Source organism: Muntiacus reevesi, chromosome 1 (genome assembly GCF_963930625.1).
Source record: "Muntiacus reevesi chromosome 1, mMunRee1.1, whole genome shotgun sequence".
NCBI classification, from domain to species: Eukaryota; Metazoa; Chordata; class Mammalia; order Artiodactyla; family Cervidae; genus Muntiacus; species Muntiacus reevesi.
In genome coordinates, this window is record NC_089249.1 from 46,567,733 (window position 1) to 46,587,065 (window position 19,333).

Below are 19,333 nucleotides of genomic sequence, written 5' to 3' on the forward strand. Positions count from 1 at the left end.
GACATCAGAAGGGGGCAGAAAGAGTATCCCCTTGCTAGTGTCAGCAATGGAGTTATATACTCTCCAATGAATCCAAAGAATGTCTGGAGGTTGTAAAGGTCTCACCAGACCTACTCCCAGAGTTGAATGAGTCAACTCTTCACATGAGGTGGCCAAAGTATGGAGTTTCAGCTTCAGCATCAGTCCTTCCAATAAACACCCAGGACTGATCTCCTTTAGGATGAACTGGTTGGATCTCCTTGCAGTCCAAGGGACTCTCAAGAGTCTTCTCCAACACCATAGTTCAAAAGCATCCATTTTTCAGTGTTCAACTTTCTTCACAGTCCCACTCTCACATTCATACATGACCACTAGAAAAACCATAGCCTTGACCAGACGGACCTTTGTTGGCAAAGTAATGTCCCTGCTTTTTAGTATGCTATCTAGGTTGGTCATAACTTTCCTTCCAAGGAGTAAGTGTCTTTTAATTTCATGGCTGCAGTCACCATCTTCAGTGATTTTGGAGCCCCCCAAAATGAAGTCTGGCACTGTTTCCACTGTCTCCCCATCTATTTCCCATGAGGTGATGAGACCAGATGTCATGATCTTAGTTTTCTGAATGTCGAGTTTTAAGCCAATTTTTTCACTCTCCTTTTTCACTTTCCTCAAGAGGCTCTTTAGTTCTTCTTCACTCTCTGCTATAAGGGTGGTGTCATCTGCGTATCTGAGGTTATTCATATTTCTCCCGGCAATCATGATTCCAGCTTGTGCTTCTTCCAGTCCAGCGTTTCTCATTATGTACTCTGCATATAATTTAAATAAGCATGGTGACAATATACAGCCTTGACACACTCCTTTTCCTATTTGGAACCAGTCTGTTGTTCCATGTCCAGTTCTAACTGTTGCTTCCTGACCTGCATACAGGTTTCTCAAGAGGCAGGTCAGGTGGTCTGGTATTCCTATTTCTTTAGAATTTTCCACAGTTTATTGTGATCCACACAGTCGAAGGCTTTGGTGTAGTCAATAAAGCAGAAATAGATGTTTTTCTGGAACTCTCTTGCTTTTTCGATGATCCAGTGGATATTGGCAATTTGACCTGATTTTCTAAATCCAGCTTGAACATTTGGAAGTTCTCGGTTCATGTATTGCTGAAGCCTGACTTGGAGAATTTTGAGCATTACTTTACTAGCGTGTAAGATGAGTGCAATCGTGCGGTAGTTTGAGCATTCTTTGGGATTGCCTTTCTTAGGGATTGGAATTCCGGGTGCAGGAGGGCTGAGAGTAACTACTCCACGTTCAAGGTCAGGAGAGGCGGCCGTGAAAAGATACTCCTCGTCCAAGGTAAGGAGCAGTGGATGCGCTTTGCTGGAGCAGCCGTGAAGAGATATCCCAAGTCCGAGGTAAGAGAAACCCAAGTAAGACAGTAGGTGTTGCAAGAGGGCATCAGAGGGCAGACACACTAGAACCATAATCACAGAAAACTAGCCAATCTGATCACAGGACCACAGTCGTGTCTAACTCAGTGAAACTAAGCCATGCCATGTGGGGCCACCCAAGACGGTAGGGTCATGGTGGAGAGGTCTGACAGAATGTGGTCCACTGGAAAAGGGAATGGCAAACCACTTCAGTAGTCTTGCCTTGAGAATCCCATGAACAGTATGAGAAGGCAAAATGATAGGATACTGAAAGAGGAACTTCCCAGGTCAGTAGGTGCCCAATATGCTACTGGAGATCAAAGGGGAAATAACTCCAGAAAGAATGAAGGGATGGAGCCAAAGCAAAAACAATGCCCAGCTGTGGATGTGACTGGTGATAGAAGCAAGGTCTGATGCTGTAAAGAGCAATATTACATAGGAACCTGGAATGTTAGGTTCATGAATCAAGGCAAATTGGAAGTGGTCAAACAGAAGACGGCAAGAGTGAATGTCGACATTCTAGGAATCAGCAAACTAAAATGGACTGGAATGGGTGAATTTAATTCAGATGACCATTGTATGTACTACTGTGGGCAGGAATCCCTTAGAAGAAATGGAATAGCCATCATGGTCAACAAGAGAGTCCGAAATGCAGTACTTGGATACAATCTCAAAAACGACAGAATGATCTCTGTTCATTTCAAAGGCAAACCATTCAATGTCACGGTAATCCAAGCCTATGCCCCAACCAGTAATGCTGAAGAAGCTGAAGTTGAACGGTTCTATGAAGACCTACAGGACTTTTTAGAACTAACACCCAGGATATATTACTGTTATATAATCCTAAGGAATGTGACTCTCTCCCCAGGAACACATATTTTGCATTAGTTGGAGAAGAACATTTCTTGTTTAGAAGCCTGGGGCCTACAGACCCAAGGACACTGTATAATATGTGAGCACTTAAACATGAATGCAGAGATATGCAGAACATAACCCATCCAGAGGGGCTTGGGATATGGGCTTAGAGACTATCATCCAGACAAGGTTAGAAAGCTTTGCTGAGACTTGTGGGGCTAATATTCTAACCAGTTTTCTCTCCCAGGAGCTAGTCTTCAAGTGACTTAGGTTACAGAAAATCATGAGGCTGAATCCATGAGTGCATGCCAATTTCTAGACAGAAGACAGCTCCAGTAAAGAAACATGGATATTATAACTAATTGGCATCTTATTTTTTCCAAAATTTTTGGTGACAAAAAATTCCTAGAATTTATTAGATTACCTCAGTGGGAAATAAGATGAGTTAAGAAAACTCAGAGAGTCATAGAGAGGTATATTCAGTTCAATTCAGTCGCCCAGTCATGTCCGACTTTTTGCAACCTGATGGACTGCAGCACTTCAGGCCTCCCTGTCCATCACCACCTCTGAGCTTGCTCAGACTCATGTGCATTGAGTCAGTGATGCCACCCACCCATCTCATCCTCATCTCATCTCCTTCTGCCTTCAGTCTTTCCCAGAGTCATCAGGGTCTTTACCAATGAGTCAGTTCTTCGCCTCAGGTGGCCAAAGTATTGGGATTTCAGTTTCAGCATCAGTCCTTCCAATGAATATTCAGGACTAATTTCCTTTAGGATTGATTGGTTGGATCTCCTTGCAGTCCAAGGGACTCTCAAGAGTCTTCTCCAACACCACAGTTCAAAAGCATGAATTCCTTGGTGCTCAGCTTTCTTTATAGTCCAACTGTCACATCTATACATGACTACTGGAAAACCATGGGGTGGGGGGTGGGTGGGGAATGGTCCTGACCATCTCTCTTGAAATCCCAGGATTTTTCAATGAACCTGGGAGAGAGGGAGTTCTCTGTGAGAGTTTCCCAAACAGCTGAGTTTGCAGACCACCTCCTATTAGAGATTTTTCTTCTGAGACAGGAGTTGTAGAAAATGCAAAGGGGTGACAATAATTGATTTTAATACCACCATTGTACTAATTCTGTATTCCTATCCACAGAAAAAGATGCATTCTTCTCAAGCACACATGGCATGTTTTCCTGACTAGATGACATGCTAGGTACAAACAAATTTTAACAAATCCAAGATCAACATCATTCCAAGTATCTTTATGACCACAGTGGAATGAAACTAAAATTCAGTGATGATAAGAAAACAGGAAAATTAATGAGTACCTAAAAATTAAACAGCATACTCTTATTTGAAGATTGCCTTTTCTATTTCCATAAACAACACCATTAAAAGTTTGATAGGGATTGCATCAAGTCTGTACATCACTTCGAATAGCATAGATATTTAACAATATTAATTATTCCAATCTGTGAACACAGGATGACTTTCCATTTATTTGCATCTTACTTAATTTCATTCATGAATGCTTTGTAATGTTAAAAGAAGCTGGAATGCTGCCAAAACAAAAATAAGAAGGATGAGGAGGAGGTAAAGGAGAAGGAAGAAGAGAATGAGAATGAGAGGAAGGAGGCAGTGAAAACACAAGCCATAATTTGGAGAATTCCTAGTCGCAAAAGCCTCAGTATGGATAAAATATATAAATATTTGGGAAAATACTAGTTGAATAAGTTTTTCACATATTATATCACCTTCTGTTTCTCACATCTACCACCTAACCCTACCATCATTTCTCATTTCTTCCACTTCAGACAAGCAAACCCCAACTTAAAAGATGTGGATGTATAGAAAATAAAAGAAAAAATGGAAGCACCTGCTGTAGAATGGAATGTAAGTGAGGCATGTGGCAGGTAAGGTGGGATCACAGGAAGCTTTGAAACTAAAGGAGGAAGACTAAAATAAAAACTTGTCAGTTGGTCATCATAGGGACACATTTTGAAGAAAATGAAGGTAACTCAATTAAAAAAAATTTAATTCATCATGTAAAATTCCCTGGTTTCTGAGTCTGTTCTGATTACTTATTTCTAAAGTTCTTTCCAGTAAAGGACTATCTAGCAATCCTCAGTATCCAATAAAAAAAAATACTATACTAGAATTTCCAAAAAATAAAAATGTAACCCATAACATATTGATTGCTCTTTAAGCAATCATTGAAAACAGATTCAGTTCTGTGAAGAATACCGTTGTTAGCTTGATAGAGATTGCATTGATTCCATAGACTGCTTTTGGGTAGTATACTCATTTTCACAATATTGATTCTTTCAATCCATGGACACGGTATATTTCTCCATCTATTTGTGTCCTCTTTGATTTCTTTCATCAGTGTTTTATAGTTTTCTATGTATAGATCTTTTGTTTCTTTAGTTAGATCTACTCCTAAGTATTTTATTCTTTTTGTTGCAATAGTGAATGGTCTTGTTTCCTTACTTTCTCTTTCTGTTTTCTCATTGTTAGTGTACAGGAATGCAAGGGATTTCTGTGTATTAATTTTGTATCCTGCAACTTTACTATATTCATTGATTAGCTCTAGCAATTTTCTGGTAGAGTCTTTAGGGTTTTCTATGTAGACGATCATGTTATCTGCAAACAGCGAGAGTTTCACTTCTTCTTTTCCTATCTGGATTCTTCTTATTTCTTTTTCTGCTCTGATTGCTGTGGCCAAAACTTCCAAAACTATGTTGAATAGTAGTGGTGAGAGTGGGCACCCTTATCTTGTTCCTGATTTTAGGGGAAATGCTCTCAATTTTTCACCATTGAGGATACTGTTTGCTGTGGGTATGTCATTTATAGATTTTATTATGTTGAGGTATATTCCTTCTATTCCTGCTTTCTGAAGAGTTTTTTTTATTATAAATGGATGTTGAATTTTGTCAAAGGCTTTTTCTGCATCTATTGAGATAATCATATGCTTTTTATCTTTCAGTTTGTTAATGTGGTGTATTACATTGATTGATTTGTGGATATTAAAGAATCCTTACATTCCTGGGATAAAGCCCACTTGATCATGATGTATGATCTTTTTAATATGTTGTTGGATTCTGTTTGCTAGAATTTTGTTAAGGATTTTTGCATTTATGTTCATCAGTGATATGGGCCTACAGTTTTCTTTTTTTGTGGCATCTTTGTCTGATTTTGGAATTAGGGTGATGGTGGCCTCATAGAATGAGTTTGGAAGTTTACCTTCTTCTGCAATTTTCTGGAAGAGTTTGAGTAAGATAGGTGTTAGCTCTTCTCTAAATTTTTGGTAGAATTCATCTGTGAAGCCATTTGATCCTGGGCTTTTGTTTGCTGGAAGATTTCTGATTACAGTTATTCACAGAACTAGAACAAATAATTTCACAATTTGTATGGAAATACAAAAAGCCTCGAGTAGCCAAAGCAATCTTGAGAAAAAAGAATGGAACTGGAAGAATAACCTGCCTGACTTCAGGCTCTACTACAAAGCCACAGTCATCAGGACAGTATGGTACTGGCACAAAGACAAAAATATAGATCAATGGAACAAAATAGAAAGCCCAGAGATAAATCCGTGTACCTATGGACACCTTATCTTCGACAAAGGAGGCAAGAATATACAATGGAAAAAAGACAACCTCTTTAACAAGTGATGCTGGGAAAACTGGTCAGCCACTTGTAAAAGAATGAAACTAGAACACTTTCTAACACCATACACAAAAATAAACTCAAAATGGATTAAAGATCTAAATGTAAGACCAGAAACTATAAAACTCCTAGAGGAGAACATAGGCAAAACACTCTCTGACGTAATTCACAGCAAGATCCTCCATGACCCACCTCCCAGAATATTGGAAATAAAAGCAAAAATAAACAAATGGGACCTAATGAAACTTAAAAGCTTTTGCACAACAAAGGAAACTATAAGTAAGGTGAAAAGACAGCCTGCAGAATGGGAGAAAATAATAGCAAATGAAGAAACAGACAAAGGATTAATCTCAAAAATATACAAGCAACTCCTGCAGCTCAATTCCAGAAAAAATAAATGACCCAATCAAAAAATGGGCCAAAGAACTAAACAGACATTTCTCCAAAGAAGACATACAGATGGCTAATGAACACATGAAAAGATGCTCAACATCACTCATTATCAGAGAAATGCAAATCAAAACCACAATGAGGTACCATTACATGCCAGTCAGAATGGCTGCTATCCAAAAGTCTACAAGCAATAAATGCTGGAGAGGGTGTGGAGAAAAGGGAACCCTCTTACACTGTTCGTGGGAATGCAAACTAGTACAGCCACTGTGGAGAGCAGTGTGGAGATTCCTTAAAAAACTGGAAATAGAACTGCCAAATGACCCAGCAATCCCACTCCTGGGCATACCACTGAGGAAACCAGATCTGAAAGAAACACGTGTACCCCAATGTTCATCGCAGCACTGTTTATAATAACCAGGACATGGAAGCAACCTAGATGCCCATCAGCAGACAAATGGATAAGAAAGCTGAGGTACATACACACAATGGAATATTATTCAGCCATTAAAAAGAATTCATTTGAATCAGTTCTAATGAGATGGATAAAACTGGAGCCCATTATACAGAGTGAAGTAAGCCAAAAAGATAAAGACCAATACAGTATACTAATGCATATATATGGAATTTAGAAAGATGGTAATAATGATAACCCTATATGCAGGACAGTTAAAGAGACACAGATGTATAGAACAGAATTTTGGACTCTATGGGAGAAGGCGAGGGTGGGATGATCTGAGAGAATAACATCAAAATACGTATATTATCAAGTGTGAAACAGATCGCCAGTCCAGGTTGGATGCATGAGACAAGTGCTCGGGGCTGCTGCACTGGAATGACCCAGAGGGATGGAATGGGGGGAGAGGTGGGAGGGGAGTTCAGGATGGGGAACACATGTAAATCCATGGCTGATTCATGTCAATGTATGGCAAAAACCACTACAATATTGTAAAGTAATTAACCTCCAACTAATAAAAATAAATGGAAAAAATAAATTAATTAATTTAAAAAATAATAAGAGAACAAAAAATTAAAAAATAAATAAAAACAGATTCAGAAATTATAGAAATTATTGAATTGGCTGATAAAGTCTTTAAATCACTAATATAAATATGCTTAATGAAGCATAAAAATAAACAGAAATGAAACTAGAAAAAAACAAATGGAACTTGTAAAATTGAAATTTATACTAACTGAAATAATTATTTGGATTAATTTAACAGGAGATCATGAACTCCTTATTTCAAAATTCAGACTTAAATTGAAGAAGGTAGGGAAAACCACTAGACCATTCAGGTATGACCTAAATCAAATCCCATATGATTATACAGTGGAAGTGAAAAATAGATTCAAGGGACTAAATTCAATAGACAGAGTACCTGATGAACTATGGATGAAGGTTCATGACATTGCACAGGAGACAGAAATCATGACTACCCCCAAGAAAAAGAAATGCAAAAAAGTAAAATGGCTGTCTGAGAGGCTTTACAAATAGCTGAGTAAGAAGAGAAGCTAAAGGCAAAGGTGAAAAGGAAAGATATACCTATTTGAATGCAGAGTTCCAAAGAACATCCAGGAGAGATAAGAAAGCCTTCCTCAGTGATCAATGCAAAGAAAAAGAGGAAAACAGTAGAATGGGAAAGACTAGAGATATTTTCTTCAAGAAAATTAAAGATACCAAGGGAGCTTCTCATGCAAAGATGGGCACAATCAAGGACAGAAATAGTATGGACCTAACAGAAGCAGAAGAAATTAAGAAAAGTTGGCAAGAATACACAGAAGAACTGTACAAACCAGACTTAAACAGTACATGAATCAAGAAATTCCAGATGTTCAAGCTGGATTTAAAAAAGACAGAGGAACCAGAGATCAAATGGACAACATCTGCTGGATCATAGAAAAAGTTTTTCAGTTCCAGAAAAAAAATCTTCTGCTTTGTTGACTACACCAAAGCCTTTGGCTGGGTGGGTCACAACAAACTGTGGAAAATTCTTAAAGAGATGGGAATACCAGACCACCTTACCTGCCTCCTGAGAAATCTGTATGCAGGTAAAGAAGAAACAGTTAGAATTGAACATGGAACAACAGACTGATTCCAAATCGGGAAAGGAATACGTCAAGGCTGTATATTGTCAGCCTGCTTATTGAACTTCTATGCAGAGTACACCATGGGAAATGCAAGGCTGGATGAAGCTCGAGCTGGAATCAAGATTTCCAGGAGAAATATCAATAACCTCAGATATGCAGATGACACCAACCTTTTGGCAGAAAACAAAGAACTACAGAGCCTCTTGATTAAAGTGAAAGAGGAAAGTGAATAAGTTGGCTTAAAACTCAACATTCAAAAAACAAAGATCATGGCATCTGGTCCCATCACTTCATGGGACATTAATGGGGAAACAATGGAAACAGTGACAGACTTTATTTTCTTGGGCTCCAAAATCACTACAGATGGTAACCTCGGCCATGAAATTAAAAGAGCTTGACCCTTGGAAGAAAAGCCATGACCAACCTAGACAGCATTACAAAGCTAAGACATTACTTTGCTAACAAAGATCCATCTAGTCAAAGCTAAGATTTTTCCAGTAGTCGTATATGGATGTGAGAGTTGGACTATAAAGAAAGCTGAGCACCAAAGAATTGGTGCTTTTGAACTGTGGTGTTGGAGAAGACTCTTGAGAGTCCCTTGGACAGCAAGGAGAACCAACCAGTCAGTTCTTAAGGAAATCAGTCCTGAATATTCATTGGAAGGACTGAGGCTGAAGCTGAAACTCCAATACTCTGGCCACCTGATGCAAAGATCTGACTCACTGGAAAAGACTGATGCTGGTAAAGATTGAAGCCAGGAGAAGATAAGATAAGTAGTTCTGACTTTCTGTTTGAGGCAACCCAAGTCCCTTGACAAAGCAAAAACATTTAAGTATTGGAAAAGTGAAAGTGAAGTCGCTCAGTTGTGTCTGACTCTTTGCACCCCATGAACTGTAGCCTGCCAAGCTCCTCTGTTCATGGGATTTTCCAGGCAAGAATACTGGAGTGGGTTGCCATTCCCTTCTCCAGCGGATTTTCCCGACCCAGGGGCTGAACACTGGCCTCCGGCTGTGCAAGCAGATTCTTTACTCTCTGAGCTATTAACAAAGCCCTGTAAAACCATATGCTGTCTATAAATATGTATGTTTAAATATAAGCACAGAAACAAATTAATAAAAAGGTAAAATTTATACACCATGCACAAAGTTGTAGTGTTTATATTAGTATCATACAAAGTAAGACTATAGGGCAAAGCATATATTCAGAGAGAAAGAAAAAATATTTCATGATGATAAAATACAAAAGAAATTATGTAGTATCAAAATTAGTGGGCTAGCATTAAAGTGGTGGCTAGAAGAAAACTTGGACCACTGATTCTTCCTTGATGCCTACATTAGAATAAAAACCAAAACTGAATGGAATATTCTAAGATTCCATTTCATGGATCTACAGCAATAACAGTAAATCATGAGCGAAAAAAGAGGAACGAAAACTGAGAACAGAAATCAATTAAATAGAAAGCAAACATACAATGAAGAAATCAACAGAGTCAACTGGTGAATTTAATGATATGAGATATGAGTACATTTTACTCAATTTCAAAAATTTAGGCAAAATAGACCAAGTCCTTGAAAAGCACAACTCACCAGAACCTGACACCAAAATAAGGAAAATCTGATCGGTCCTATATTTGTTAAAGACATAGATTCAATATTATAAAAACTTTCCACAAAGAAAACGGCAACCTTCAATGACCAGCACTTCCAGAGGGCTCAGAAATGACTCCTATTTCAAGATAAAGGAAGGGAGGGCAGGAAGGAAGGGTACACAGAGGTTGTGGTGAGTGTAGTAGTTGACCTGGATCATGGACCCACCCTCCCCTCCTGTGATCCCTGCATCTTCATCCCCTCGACATTTTGCATTTCTGTACTGCAGTCCTTCTCAACTTGTGAAGTCATTCCAAATCTTTGTCTTGAAGCCCTTAAAGTCCACTTTTTACTTCAAACAAACTACCGTACATTCTTCTCAGGTGATTGTTTCTACTCTGGATTTCTCCTACTTCACTTCCAACAATCCACTGAAGAGGCTGAGATTGCTCTTCCACACCTGACTCCTAAGACTGAGAGGAATAAATTCTCAGACTTCAATTCCAGTAAGAAAACTGAACAGATGTGCTAATTCTATTCTTATCTCTGGTGCATCAGCACCACTTTGACTTACCTTCACATTATTAAAACATGTATGAAAATAGAGAAAAGACAGATGAGTGGGAGGAAACTGGTGACAAAGACATTAGTAGAAGTAAACTGGAATTGTCCATAAATGTATGAGAGCCAAAGTTAGAGCAACAGTGGTCAGGGAGTACAAGCCATGATCAAAATTTAAACGCCAGACTACTCGCAAATCTTATTTTAAAATGCATCTTAACTGGAATTAATATCAAGACATTAATTTTCTTAAAATGATCTCTAGAAGCTCCAGCAGCACACAGTCCATTTTTACTTAGATATTGATTAATCAAAATAAAGCAGAGCCTCCTGTAGTGTCTCCAGAGGTTTATCTTCAGACAAAACCATGGTTAGGACATTGTGCCAGTAAGGAATGTCACTTGAAATGTTGGAAAACATTAAGGCTTTCTTAAAGCAAAAATTTCTAACTGAAAGTCAAATCTCCTTGAAAATAATTGTTTTTGAGAGTAATACTGTAAAAAAGAAGGTGAACAAAAACTTTTGAGTAGATGAACAGGTTTATGGTTTGGGTGTTGTAATGGTTTCACAGATGTATACTGATTTCCAAACTTATATTGAAAGCATCAAATATGTAGAGTTTTTGTATGTCATTAATGCCCGGATAAAGTCATTTCTAAAAAGAAAAAATAATTGTTTTCTTAGGGGTCTCAGCTAGTATCGTCAAAAATCTGCTCAAGGTGAGAATGGAAAAGATCACTCTTTTTTTTTGATCACTCTTTATTGATCTTCTCCAATATAACACCAATGAGCTAATTGGCTGTGGCTCCAGTATTCTGGCCTAGAGAATTCCATGGACTGTATAGTTCATGGGACCGCAAAGAGTCAGAGCAACTTTCACTTCACTTCACTTAGGGACCCACTGCAGATATCCTCAGGATATCACCCTTTCCTGAGTGAGACTCAACCACCTCCCTTGGGGAATTCACTGTGACTTCGGACTCTTCCTCCAATCCAGCTGCTCTGATGGATTAATGTCCTGGCCATCTCATCCACCATTGTAATAAAAACTGAGATGTTCTCAGTTCCTGAGACCACCCATTCACACTCTAGTTTCACTGCTGTCTTTACTGCCTCCAATTTGGCACAAGTCAGTTACACTTAGATAGCACTGAACACTTTTTATGAGTCACTTCAGGTTCTTTTAGCATCACTGCGTTAGCACTTGATTTGTTACAGCTACTGTGGTATACATTTCAAAGCTTCATATTTTTCTGCAGCTTCAACATCCCCACAAAAGGATATGAGTTTCCTACCCAGGTGACCAGGTGCACCAGTGTGATGAGACTATCCCCTGCCAGAAGCCCCCCTTCTTGCCAGCCCTGACTGACTGTGACCTAGTGACAATCAAACACACCAGTGAAATCCCCTCAGGTCTTTTCCTTGTGTAACTTCATCTTGACCCACAGTATTGTCACTAGTCCCGAGTCTTCATGCCCCATTTTGGTTAAGACTGCTAGGTTGAGCTTGTTCTATTGGCATCTCCCCATGTACCCACCTGATGGTCCTCTGTCTTTTCATAGGACAGATAATAATTCCTAGGAACCATGAATACAGTTAACTTTGCTTGCCTGTATCTCTCCTATATACCACCCTATAGCTGCACTTCTCAAACCATCCTAAGAAAGAATAAAAAGCAGCTACCATGATGAAACTAACTCAGACAGGTCCAACCCAGAAGTTGATCTGGAGCCTTTACTGTTCAAGTTCAAGCAATTCCTTCTGCTCCTTTGAGCACCCAATGCTCTAGGAATCACATGGAACTGGAGTCTTCACCCAAGTAGACTCTAAAGGCTGTGATCCATATTTTCACATAGTTATTCTGGGAATCAGACCAAAGTTTTTCCTGCTGGGGACCCACACCCAGACCAGGCAGGACTCACCTGAGCAGACTACTCCAACATCCCAGTCATGAATGAAGCCATCATTACGAAAGTCTCTAGTACTAGAATGCTGACATTCAGTGAGAGTTGTCTCTGTTCCCCTGCATAAAACATAGCTAAACCAAATGGGGCCAGCTGATGGTCCAAAATAAGCATCTCGAGGAATACCAGTAGCAGCTCCACACCCCAGCTGTCTGCACACCACAGCTGCCTCCTCCAAGTCCCAACCATCATCATTCACTGTGCCCCATTCTCCTTGATGCTTCACTTCCACTCTCCCCTCACAGCGGTGGCCTCCATCCTTCAGCCTCAGTTCCAGAGCTGCAAGAGACACAAACATAGGATACAGGGGAGATTTTAGGAGACTAGGCAATGGTATAAATATTTTTTAAAAGAGCTGAGAGGGAAAATTCCCTATAGATAGTATTTATTGACTTCTGTGGTATACATATTCCCATTGTGACCAACTCTTAGCTCCTACTGTGCCATCACTGAACATGGAGCAGAAGTGGGGGACACCAGGTTTTTCTCACAAGCCTGTAGAACCAGCTCCAGGGACACCGCCGAGGACAGGACTTCAAAGACTCTGGATGCTGCCCTCCCTGTAGATGTGCCCAAGGCTACTAGGGCCCAGCTTCCCCGTCTCAGTTACAGCTGAAGGGATACAGGTAGGAATCCTCCCCCTCCTTCCCTGCCCATAGGGAGCATCTTATCCAGCTTAGGAACAGAGGGCTGGGGTGACAGGCTCTACATGTCCTGATTGTTCCTGCTGCTTTGTATCCATGTCCTTGTGTAACTCTCCCACTTGTGTGTATCTAGTAACATGAGTCTAAATGGAATTTGGCAAAAGTGATGAGATTTCACTTAAGAGATTAGGACTCAAGATGACTCTGGAGCTTTCCTAAAATCTGCTTCCCGGGTTATTAACCAAAGTTTGGGTAGAATAAAATCCCCTGCTTTTCTCCTTAACAAAATTGTTAATTGAATTTTCATTGACATGCCTAACATCGGTGATTAGGAAAGTATGCTGCATTTCAATTATATAATAAAATGATTGTAGGAGGTTAAATTTTCTATGTTATCCCTGGAATATCCTATCTTTTGTAATTCCATCAATACAATGGACTTCCCAAGCAGTGCAAAGAATCTGTGTGCCAGTGCCAGAGACAAAAGAGAGGCAGATTCAATCCCTGTGTCTGGAAGATCCCCTCAGGAGGGCATGGCAACCCACTCTAGTATTCCTGCCTGGAGAATCCCATTGGACAGAAAAGCCTGGTGGCTACAGTCCATGGGGTCACAGAGTCAGACACAATTGAGTGCACACACACATCAAAACAATAAAAAAATTTTTACTGTGTAAAAGCAGCATAATTAACAATATCAATATATACAGATGTGCAAAATATATTGTTAACTTTTAAAAACATGTTACAAAAATATTATATATTGAATTATCTAATCTTGGGGGCTTACATTATTGTGTATAATAACATCAGTTATACTTCAAGGAACAATTTTTCAGCAATGCCCATCACGGATTTCCTGGTAAAAACTCCTGTAACGTCTGCCCAGCTCAGAAATCATCAAATACTCACAAATGCCTAGACTACTGTATTATAAGGAACAAGTTCAATGTCATATGAAGTAGAAGAAGAAAATTTTAGTAGGAAAACACTGAAGAGCATTGTTTCAGGAAAAATTAAAAAAGTACTCCCTTTGGCAAAATGATCTTGTTTCATAAGTAAGTCATAAGTCTCAGGAAACTTCCAACAGTTTTCCTGGTAAATGCTGGGCCTTGCATTAGAACACATGTTGTCTATCCCCTCAGGGGATCAAACCCCACCTCTGCACTCCAGAGCCCTCAGGAGAAGACACTTCACCAGCATCTACCCAGCACTCGAGGAGCAGAGACATGGAGGGGGCTTCCCAAGGAGAGCAGTGGACTGGAGGCTGAGGTCTACGAGATAATAGTGAGCTCTGAGAGGAGGCAGGGCTGCACTGAGTCTCAGCAGACCAGCACCCACATCTGAGAGAGCCGCCTCCTCCAGGCTGGAGACCACATTCTCTGCAGCCGTAGCCCTCACTGGTTGAGAGGATGGCTTCCCCATCCTCTCACTCAGGGGAAACCAGCTCCAGGGAGGGACAGAAGAGGGCACAAGAGAGAAAGAGCTCCCAGAGAGTCACAGCAGATCCTGGGAGGGAAAATGTTAGGTAGTTAGAAAAGGAAACAGGAGTCCAAAATGGTGGTGGCTAAAAGACAAGGAAGGGAAAAGCCCACGGAAATAGAACAAAGGAAGGTCCGACGACCGGAGTGAGGACTTCAGGTAGAACAAACAGCACTCCTGGCTAGCCCAATTTGCATAGGGCAGGCCCAGGGGAGGGAAAAAAAAAACATATAAAAAGAGGAGCCAAAGGGCTGGAGGTCTCTCTCTCTCTAGCCTGCGCACTGGGGCGCTCTTGTCTCCGTGTCTTTGGGTTGACATGCCCTCATGCCTCAAGGATGGATTTTCCTGTTATTATCTAAATAAAATAGAGCTGTAACAAAGAGCTATAACACTGATTTGTCTAAGAGCTGTAACATGGTCCATTTGAGACCTGAAAGCTATAACATGGTCTGTCCTAGACCCGAGAGCTGTGACACGCCGAGGGCTTTAATGTCCGTCACTCCAAATCTTTGTTGTGATGAGGCAGAACCAAGGAGTATACACTGGCCCGACAGAAAAAGACCATCCCAGGCCCTCATCACATCAGGAAACAAGTCACAGGAACTGGGGCAGGGACTCGGGAACTTATACACCTGGGACTGCACATCAACTGAACTCTACAGGCAAGAGGTCCTCTCTCCTGGCTACGGGCTTCTCTGCTCCACAATGGACACCCGGTGGGAACAGATGAGGCCAGTAGGCAGAGCCTCTCACAGAGCCCAGTGCTGGGCAGACACGGCAACAAGCAGAGGGGAGCCCGGGGGATGGGGGAGAGGAGCCAGAGAGAGGCAGGCAGGTGCACGATTATCTCTGATCTGCAGCACCCATGATACCCAGCCCTGTGGGACCCTGTGTGCTTCACAGACCAACGGACTCAGTCCCTGCTCAGCAGCCCCGTTCATCTCACAGAGACCAGCTCCACACACCCTCACACACCATCACACACCCTCACACACAGACACAAGTTCCTCACACACTCCACACATACATACACACACACTCTCACACAGCCTCACACACACACTCTCACACAGCCTCACACACACACTCACAAACTCTTCACACACTCCACACATACACACACACACACAAACTCCTCACATGCTGACAAAACACACTCCTCACACCCTCACACACACACAAACCCTCACACACTCCTCACTCATCCCCCCACACACAAACACGCAAACTCCTCATACACTCCTCATACACCCTCACACATCTTCACACACACAAACACACAAACTCCTCACACACTCCACATACACACACACACACCCTCACACACTCCTCACACATCCCTGCAAACAGACATACCCTTGCACACAAACACAAATTCCTCACACACTCCACACACACCCTCACATACACACAAACTCCTAACACATGCCTCACAGTCACACACACACACACAACCTCACACACTCCTCACACCCTCACACACTCCTCACTCACCCGCTCACACACACACACACACACACACAAGCACAGAGCCTACAGGAGCATAGACACAGGAAACACGGGGACCCAGGGGCAGTGCTCACACACCAGGCACATGGAGCGTGTGGGAACAGCCCAGAGTCCCAGCTGAGCTCAGTCACTGGATCTTCCACACACTGGGAGCCACTGGGCCACCTAGAAGCTCCCTGAGAACAAGGGAGACAGTGGAGGGGACTCAGGCTGATCCAGCTCGGTCCAGACCAAACCTCACTGCTCTGTATAATCTGCCGCTAAGACCAGTGGACCCCCCCACAGAAGAGGGACCAGTATTCACAGTCAGCATGGCTCATTTTTGGTCAAAAACACTGAGGCTAGGTTCCAGAACTCCAGACACCTTTCCCTTCACCAAGGCGTCCCTTCCCTGCTGTGGACCCAGGACAGAGGGGTAGTTCTTACCTTGACCACCCACCATGGTACCAAGGAGGAGGACACAGAGTCCCTGGAGGGAGAGGTGTTGGCTTAGAGCCATCCTGACCCCACGTCCTCAAGGTCACAGTCCCAGCTGCAGGATCAGCCTGTGAGGAGGCGTCAGGGTGCTGACCGGGGTCTATATAGACCATCCCCTACATCCTCCCTCCTGAGAGCCAATAGCGACACCTTTCACCATTTCAGGCACTATTGGAGGCTGCATCAGCCACTTTCTGTAGCTCAGACACCAATGAGCTTCTGAATCTTCAATATCTCCTTATATGAGCAACAGGGTCCTTTGACCTCCTGTTTCCGTCGTCCTGAGAGCCAGGCCCCACGGCCGGCGCTGGTGTAGAGAAGTTGCATTAAGTCACGTGAGTGACTCTCTCTCCCCTAATCACCCTGGCCAATATTTACAGACTGTGAGATCTCACATGATCAGGGTCTGGGATCAGTTGGCCCGTGAAGAATAATTTTGGTGGGATCAGGCATTGATATTCCCCAGGGCTGGGCTCAGGGACAAAGAAGAGAATTGCAAGCAGGCTGAAAATACAAGAGTAATTATCAGGTCAGCAGAAATGAGGACAGGAGCACAGGATCTCACAGGTGAGCATGGAGGGGATGAGGTGGAAACCATCGAGTTGGGGGGATGAGGTTGCTGGTCATTCCCCCCTTCTCAGAATGATCTGGAGACAAGGTCCTAGAGCACAAGGGTGTCATAACAGCACAGGGCTTTGACAGAACCTTCCCTGGTGGCTCAGATGGTAAAGAATCTTCCCGCAATGCAGGAGACACAGGTTCAGTTCCTGGGTTGGGAAGATCTCCTGGAGGAGGAAATGGCAACCCACTCCAATATTCTTGCCTGGAAAATCTCACAGAGGAGTCTGGCAGGCTACAGTCCAAGGGGTCACAAAGAGTTGGACACAACTGAGTAATTAACACTCTTTGACTGAACCTAACATCTCCCGTCACGGATCTTTCTTAACCCCTAAGACCCCTCTGGCCGGCAGGCCCACGTCACTTGGGCCTCGCTCCCCTTCTGCAGTGAGGAGGGCCGTGGTCTTCTGTGTTTACAGACCCGACCCCTCTTCTCTTTGCAGCCACCCAGGGGCAGCAGTCCCGCCCTGAGGGCCACTTGCTGACACACTTGCATCATGTTTCTTCCTGCAAAACACAGGCTCAGTGCAGAGATTAGAGTGTGTGCAGAGCTCCCCTCAGGCTCGGTCCAGAGAGGCCGCACCCTGGATGCTGCACGGTACAAGACACTGCCCTGGATGCTCCCAGCCAGCCCTCACCAGGGCGAGGGGTTCCAGAGGGGACACCCACACCCAGAGGGGGTCCCTGCCATCCCCCTTCTAGACCACTCAGGGGTCTCAGAACAGGAATTCCTACCCAAATGGAGCCCAGGCTGCTTCAAGCACTGTCAGCTTCTTCTCTACATGTCCACCAGAGAAGGGACAACAGGTGAGCAGCCTTGGTCCTGAGGGTGACCGAGGCCTGCTGTTTGCTGTGGAGATGGGGGCGTGCAGTTCAGACCAGGGCAGCTCGCAGTGTGGCCACTCCAGGCAGCACCAGCAAGACCCAGGAGCTTGTTAGAAATGAACGTTCTCAGGCCACACCCAGGCCTAGCGAATAGCCTCTGTGGGTCACGTCACAGTCCCTCCAGGTTGTTCTTCTGCCATCGAGGTTTGAAGATGCAGGTTCAGAGGGAACACAGACACACAGACTGGGCGCAGTGCCTGCTCACAGGCCAGGCCCCTGGCTGCGGGGGAGGAGAGGGGATGCAGGGGAGGGCAGGCCTCAGGCGGACTCTCCCCCGCAAGGCCCCGATCTGACCCCGGCACCTTCCAGGCTCAGGTTTCTCTGAGGGGACAGTTTGAAGATGCTCTGGTCACAATCACGTCATTTCCAGCCCATCTGACACTTATGGTTCCCAGGGTGAGTTTTTAAAATGTCATTCTTTTTTAAAATTTCAATTGCTTCATGAAAAGTTGCAGTCAGTAGGCATTTCATACGCTTCTGAGAATAGGACATATTAACAGCTAGCTTCCTTAATGGTGATAATTTATCAATCATTATCAGAAAGGACAAGAAAGAAATGAGCAACAATATGAAGGAAGAAAAATTCCATATCCTTATTCTTATGTAATTAATGCTACCATAAAGTTTTTTTAACATACATTTTGTCCACATTTCAGATTATTCACTTGTAACTGATACCCAGAACGGGAATTATTATATTTGAAGAAAAGAAATTCATTATTTTTCAAATGACAAATATATTGCATTTTTTTTTTTACCATATTGCCATAGAGCACCTGGAAGTCTATCTGTTCTCCTCTGAATCTTTCGCCCTTCTTAAAAAAGAAAAAGGAAAAAATAAACCTCTTTCTTTCACTCCACTCCAGGTCCAGGTTACTGTTTCTCCCAGGAGCGGTGGGGGTGGGAGTTTTCCAGGTAGGGGCGATGCCTGTACTGATGGCTTCCCCCAATCTGTACCCCCACCCCTTTCCCCGGGCTCACTACCTGTCTGTGGGTCAGGTAGACACTGAATCTTTACAGAGTCCTTGGTAGTTCTAGCCTTCTGAGTTCCAGATACTTAAATGATCAATTTTTACAATGAATGTCCAAGGCCAGATTGTAATCCACGCACTGTATCCTTGCAGTTATCCCTCACATGAACATTTCAGCTTCTACATGGATGCTGCTGGTCTGATAGCATTGGGCTTCGCTTTGCAAGTGTGCAGTTTACAGGATCACCAC

The 19,333-nt window shown here is 42.6% G+C and overlaps 1 protein-coding gene across 1 annotated transcript in view; it reads right to left on the reverse strand.

Moving 5' to 3' along the window:
* The window catches only part of LOC136168460 (uncharacterized), a 219,253-nt gene that overhangs the window by 15,572 nt on the left and 184,348 nt on the right, over positions 1-19,333 (reverse strand). The gene's annotated exons all lie outside the window — the stretch shown is intronic.